At 44.5% G+C, this 7,447-nt stretch overlaps 1 pseudogene; it reads right to left on the reverse strand.

The window, feature by feature from the left end:
- Nucleotides 1–2,018: 2,018 nt before the first annotated feature.
- LOC146379876 (serine protease FAM111A-like) lies at nt 2,019–6,300 on the reverse strand (annotated as a pseudogene).
- Nucleotides 6,301–7,447: the final 1,147 nt, after the last annotated feature.

Genomic DNA, 7,447 nt, shown 5'->3' on the forward strand with positions numbered 1-7,447 from the left:
CTTCTTTCTATATGTTGATGCACATGCTTGCCTATGTGCTACAGTGGAAATACTGCCAACCTGAAATGTACTATTCCCAGTGCTGTGCTGTTCCATTGTGTCCTCTCCTGTGAACCTTACTGCGTGCAATCCTCTGATTACCTTGCATATATGCTGAATTACAACCCGTACACCCAGTGTTTGTCATGGCATCAGTTTGGCTTCTCTTGTGAGCTCCTTCAACTTTCTTTAGAGAACTTTGTTACTCCCTGCTGTATGCCTGTTTAAGCTTATGGTTTATCTGGAGTTTGTACTTTCTGGACTTAGTATTGACCTAATAAAAGCTTTACCATTTGTTTATTGAGTCTGTATTGGGGTCCACCTTCTGCAAATTATGATAAATGCTGACAAAATTATACAAGAAATAAAACTGAAATTGTTGACTTCACTTGTTTGACTTTATTAAAACCACAGCCCTGTACTATAAGTGCTAATAACTGCCAGCCATTCCATAGAGGACAACATGTCAGATGTCAGACATATTTTCTGTTTACTGCTCTTAACCATGCAACGCCATGTGTATCATAGTTTGAGCTGTTGACTAAAATTCAAAATCACTAGTTGCAGTACTGGTTATTGCATTGATGTGGTGTGCATGAATGTTTAATGGATAGACAAGTCTTAGTAGTTAAGGTAGTTTATTGAATACAGCTGTTATTATCATAATGAAAATCAAAATATGGTATAAATTAATTATAAATAATACTGGCAGTATGCTGTGTGTTTTGTCAGTGATAAAAATCCACAAAAAAAGGTTTGGTCTGATAATAACTGATGGGTTATTTGAGGTAACATAGTGTTTGTTGCACAGGGTGCTAAATGCAGTGTTACACTGGTAAGCTGCCATTTTCCTGCAATGCTATGAGGTTATTTCCCCAGCTGCACTGGTCTGATATCTTAGGGACCACCACAGTGGGGTGGGGTGGAGGGGTGGGGGGGGTGTTGCATCACACTGTAATCTTCGTGTCAGATATTTCTTGCTTGCTCCACCACTCATCTGCTCAGTGCAGGTGACCTGTTCAGTGCAGCCATGGCTCCCGTTTTTCTTTTATGGTACGGTTGAAAGAGTATTATTGGGATCATTTTGATTAGATATCGTGACTTGAGATTCAAATGAATGCAAGAAATCATGAAAATGGTGGTTTGGCCACATCGGTGTCTATTTGTATTAGAGTAGTAGAGTATTGTCACTGTCATGAAAACTGCTGCATTTGTGAATTTTCCTGCCCAGACGAGTGTCTGTTGATCTCTGAAGTCACAGGGAAAGTAGTGAAAGCAGAAGGGTAACCATGTGCACAATAGAAATATAATAACAATAGCAAGTACTATTGTTCATTGCCTAACTGATTGGACATTGGGAGAAATTTTCTTGACCAAATGAAATGTAAAATAAGTGCCACCATTGTAACAAGTCAGTTTGTGAAGTTTTTTTGGTTCTAAAATTTCTATGATCAGTTGTAAGTGGTATTATTCCAAAGTGGAAGCATTTTGGAATTACAGCAACTCAGCTATGAAGCACCAGACTACATAAAGTGCAGTCACACAAAGTGCTGGGGCACATAGTGATCAATGGACTTCAATGCTCTGCTGATTCAATAACAGCAAAGTTCCAAAATGCAGCACAAAAATAAGCACAGGAACTGTGCACTGGGAGCTTCATGCCATGGGTTTCCATGTCTGATGAGCTTCTGCAGGTGTAATGAGCAGTTGTCCCAGTAATTTTGCCCATATAGTGTATATCTCTTCATTTCAGTGAAACAGTGCGCATGCGCCAACCAGCGTGCAGCCTGTTACAGTCGCTCCTGCTTTTTCTCTTAGTTTAGCTCTTTTTTCTTACGTATTCTTTTTTTTCTGACTTGTATTTTCATCCGTTTATTATCTTTTACTCAATCATGTGGATTGAGAGAGTTTTTGTTCTTCTGGTGGCCGTGGAACAGTTACTTTTATCAAGGAACGGGACCGCGGCACATCTCCTACACTCACGGACTGTTTACTCCAGAGATCAGCTGATCGCCCTGATGCCGGCCGGCTCGCTGGCCAGGCCCGCAGAAGTACCAGCTGAAATTTGGAGGAAAACACATCGGGGATGCAGAGGTCAAGGACAGAAGAGAAGAAAGAAGGAGACGGTGAGACAGCGGAGGCTTGAAGCGAGGAGGAGGTATAAACCGTGTCTGCCGTCTATCATAATGGGAAATGTGCGATCGTTGGCAAATAAAATCAACGAGCTCTCAGCACTGGTACGGAGTCAGAGGGAATACCGTGAGTGTAGCCTGATGTGTTTCACTGAATCATGGATGCACCAGGACATTCCCGATGAGAATGCTTCCGTGGAAGGCTTCCACACTGTTCGGGCGGACAGGGACAGCATCGCTAGCGGTAAGCGGAAAGGAGGTGGGCTTGCTGTTTTAGTTAACAACCGGTGGTGTAACCCTGCCAACATAACAATCAAAGAAAAGATTTGTTGCCCGGACATTGAACTGTGTGCTGTTGGACTCAGGCCGTATTATTTACCCAGGGAATTCTCTCACGTCATCTTGGTGGCTGTTTATGTTCCTCCCTCTGCTAACCCCACAGCTGCATGTGACACTATCCACTCTGCCATAGCCCGGTTACAGACTCAGCACCCGAGTGCCTTTATTGTGATCTCGGGTGACTTCAACCATGTATCACTGGACAATACACTAACAACATTCAGACAATATGTGGACTGTCCCACCAGGGGAGAGAAAATTTTAGACTTACTGTATGCTAATGTAAAGGATGCATACAGCTCCTCCTCCCTCCCCCCACTTGGTAGGTCAGATCATAACCTGATTCACCTCACCCCCCGCTATGTGCCAATTGTGAGGAGGAAACCTGTGACCACCAGGACTGTTAGGAGGTGGTCAGAGGAGGCAATAGCGGAACTACAGGGCTGTTTCGAGGTGACCAACTGGGAAACACTCTGTGAGCCTCACGAAGAGGACATCAATGAGCTTACTGAGTGCATCACAGACTACATAACTTTCTGCACCGACTCCATTGTTCCAGCTCAGACTGTTCATTGTTACCCAAATAACAAGCCGTGGGTGACTAAGGACATCAAAGCCCTCCTCAACGACAAGAAGAGGGCTTTCAGAGGGGGCAATAAAGAGGAGGTGAGGAAGGTCCAGGTGTTACTAAAGGATAAGATCAGAGAGGCTAAGGACAATTACAGGAGGAAGCTGGAGTGGAAACTCCAGCAGAACAGCATGAGAGAGGTGTGGAGGGGCATGAAGACCATCACTGGATTCAGGCCAACCAACAGCAGGGGAGCTGAGGGAGGTGAGAATAGAGCTAACGAGTTGAACCTGTTTTTCAATAGATTCGACACCACAGTGTCTGCTCCCACCCCCACAACCTCACCTGTAGTCAGCCTGGAATCCAGAGCCACACCACTGTGCCAGCCTCTCTCTTCACATGGCGCTGTTGCCTCCTGTGAGATTCCTGACACCCCTCCCCCACCCATCACCTTCACTCAATACCAGGTTGAGATGCAAATGAGGAGACTTCACTCAGGCAAGTCTGCTGGACCAGACGGAGTGAGTCCCCTCGTCCTCAAGACCTGTGCCCCCCAGCTGTGTGGAGTCTTTCATAAACTGTTTATGCTGAGTCTGAGTCTGCAGAGGGTCCCAGTGATGTGGAAGACATCATGCCTCGTCCCTGTACCAAAGACGCCACGTCCCAGTGGCCCCCAGGATTACAGGCCCGTGGCACTGACCTCCCACATCATGAAGACCCTGGAAAGGCTCATCCTGGACCAGCTGCGACCCATAGTAAGACCACACCTGGATCCCCTTCAGTTTGCTTATCAGCCTCGTTTGGGAACTGAGGACGCCATCATCTACCTGCTCAATCGTGTCTACACCCATCTGGACCAGCCGGCGAGCACTGTGAGGGTCATGTTTTTTGACTTTTCTAGTGCTTTCAATACCATCAGGCCGACCCTCCTGGGTGATAAGTTAGCAGCGATGCAGGTGGATGCTTCTCTGGTGTCCTGGATTGTTGATTACCTGACCGGAAGACCACAATATGTACGTCTCCCACAGTGTGTGTCTGACAAGGTGATCAGCAACACAGGGGCACCACAGGGGACTGTCCTCTCCCCCTTCCTCTTCACCCTCTACACCACAGACTTCAGCCACTGCACAGAGACCTGCCATCTTCAGAAGTTTTCTGATGACTCTGCGGTGGTTGGATGCATCAGCAGGGATGATGAGACAGAGCACCGGGCTGTGGTCGACTCCTTTGTCACGTGGTGTGAGCAGAATCATCTGCAGCTCAACGTGGCAAAGACCAAGGAACTGATCGTGGACTTCAGGAAGACCAGGAAACACTTGACCCCTGTTTCAATCCAGGGGGTCAGTGTTGACATTGTGGAGGACTATAAATACCTTGGAGTACACATTGACAATAAACTGGACTGGGCTAAAAACACCACAGCACTTTACAGGAAGGGCCAGAGTCGTCTCTATTTTTTGAGGCGACTGAGGTCCTTCAACATCTGCCAGAAAATGCTCAGGATTTTCTATGAGTCTGTTGTGGCCAGTGCGATCCTCTATGCTGTTGCATGCTGGGGGAGCAGGCTGAGGGTCGCAGATGCCAACAGACTTAATAAACTAATCCGTAAGGCCAGTAATGTTGTGGGGATGGAGCTGGACTCCCTCAAGGTGGTGTCGGAGAGGCGGATGCTGTCCAAGATAAAGACAATGTTGGATAACACCTCCCACCCACTCCATGACATGCTGGTCAGTCACAGGAGCTCGTTCAGTGAGAGACTGAGATTACCGAAAAGCACCACTGAACGACACAGGAAATCTTTCCTGCCTGTGGCCATCTCCCAACGCATCCACTTAACACACTGGTTACTGCTACAACTACACGTTTCTTTTCCAGCTATTTATTTATGAGTGACTTATGTATGTATATATATGTATATATTGTACTATTCTTAGTTAGCGTATTGTCTGTCTTGTCTTAATGTTGGTTTATAATGGAGCACTGTAACAAAAAACAATTTCCCCCAGGGATTAATAAATTATTCTGATTCTGATTCTGATTTCAGTGATGACACTGGTGACTAGGTGTGATCTTGAGCAGAAATCGGTCTTACTTAAACAATTAAAACACCCCGATGAATTTTCATTATTCTCCCGCCTCTCTTTCTCGATGACGCATGTAGGACTCATTTTTTTCACTCCTCCTCCTGGGTGTCCGACGACACAGGCCTCGCCGTCTGAAGGCACAGGTCCAAATGTCTTAAGGAGCCCTGGCGGCACTTTCTCTGTTTCCAGCTTAAGTATGACATAATCTAACTTATCGTTGCCGACGAACACCTTAGTGCTGAGGTTGTTCCTGTCTGATTCTTGGTCTTCAAAGTTAAAGACCACGGTAACGTTTACAAATTCACGCGTTAGGTGAGTTTGATTTAACCCAGTAGTCGAATAAGTGGGCGTTGGTCAAGACAAAGTTGTCAAATAGCACAAAGCCTGTGCCTTGCTTTATGAAGGAACCAGTTATGAGGCAAACTGACTTGCTCAGTTCGAGCAGCAACATAACACTGCGAATTTCAGTAAAAGGCTGTCGGCTCTTTCCAAAGGTCTCCTTCCTGTATTTCGGTTCTTCCTGAAAAGAATTTTTAGGTAATCTACACTCCATCCATCGTTTCAGACGCGGATACTGCTGACAAAGTAGATCGTAAACCTCCTTACGGTCAGTACTGCTGCCCGTTTCTTTGATTGCCGTTTTTAGACTCAATCCATTCTGTCGTGCTACATCTAAGACTGATGTCACTCCACCGCTGCGCTTTGCATTATTTGATGCGTGTGGAGGTTTCTGCTGCCCTGGGATGGCTACATCTTTTATTTCCGTATCTGCTCCCTGTGGAAAACATGTCTGGAATTTCTTATTGTCCAGACAATCATTTATGTCTGTGCACTCAGTCTTACGTTCGTCGTCGATGTTAACCAGCTCAAAGTAGCCCAGGTCATCGGTGAAGCGACCGTCTCTTTTCAGAGCCTCGGCCGTAGTTATTCCCTTCTCCCCGTAAACACAAAGATACTTGAACTGTTTTAAAGCGTCATTTTTTTAAAAACTTTTCTCTTTTTTGGCATTTAGTCCTCCCTTTGTACCGATGTAAAAGACAGAATAGCAATTTCTCGCCTTAACCATCTTCTTATATTTACTGAAAGGTCTCCATGCAAGTTTGAACATGTTGCGTGTGCCGTCTGAACTGATGTCCATGTTGGTCCTGCAGAGAATCAGAGTTGGAAAAGTTGTTAATGTAGCAAAAAACCAAACGTATTGCATTGTGTTCATAATCTCTTTAAAGCCACGATCTTTTTTTATCGCTTTCACTGGAGTGGGTAAATGAGTCTGCAAAGTTAAAAAAAACAGATTTACATCCATGTTTATTACTTTTATCGGACATCATCCAATCCCATTTATACACATTTAAGAAAAAACGTGGAAAATATCCTGTTGATTCCATATAGAGACTCGGCATTTGAACCATCCCAAATATTTGGACTAGGGAACCAACTCCTCAAACCGGTAAAAAGGTCAAGGACACAGTTACACGATCGCTAAACTAACCTATTTTTGGATAAAATAAAACCATATAAGCATGAGCCCTGGAATCTCGGTTAGAAAAAAAAAGAAGCACTACACATTACTTTTCTTATGTTCAGTATACAGGAGTTGCTGCTCACAGTCTGAGTTGCACTAATGTGTCTGTCAGATGTCCCAAATGGAACGTCAGGCCGCACGCGCACTCATGCCGGACACCTCCTGACCTTATTTCCACGAACCCTCGACTCAGCTGCAAAGTACTTACAGAGTAAGTTTCTTTTTCATCAGAATTATCTGCCGTCATTCAGACATAAGTTGAGCAATGGTTTAACCAATTTTCCATCAAAGGGATGCCGGAATTAAACAGAACATAGGATGTAAGTTAAGGAAATATAAGTTTGACTATGGAGCACATCTCCTTCAGCGTTCACAATAATGGATTGTATTTCTCTCAGTCAACTGACTGTTTAGGGGGAAAAGCGGCTAATAGTTAGTGGGCTCTGTGTTTGTGGTTGTTGTTTGTTAATCACACTAGGAGTGAACAAAAGCAGAAAAAACCCTGTAAAGATGCAGACTGTGAAAGTCTGGTTTATACCATAAATCTTACCAGCTGTAACTGGGTTTTTTGTGTTTCTAAGTTATAAGCATGTGTCAAGACTTCTGTCTCCCATTGCTGATGTGATCCTCCTTCTTTGTTCCCTATTAATGATCTACGGTAATTTGTGATATTGCCCCCATAAAATAATAAGGTTTTATTGAAATCATTGTGATACAGAGATTTGATTTGTTGTGCATGCTTTGGATAAAAAAGTAATTTTGT

This window comes from Perissodus microlepis, chromosome 9 (genome assembly GCF_051167445.1).
Source record: "Perissodus microlepis isolate ML-2025 ecotype Zambia chromosome 9, ASM5116744v1, whole genome shotgun sequence".
NCBI classification, from domain to species: domain Eukaryota; kingdom Metazoa; phylum Chordata; class Actinopteri; order Cichliformes; family Cichlidae; genus Perissodus; species Perissodus microlepis.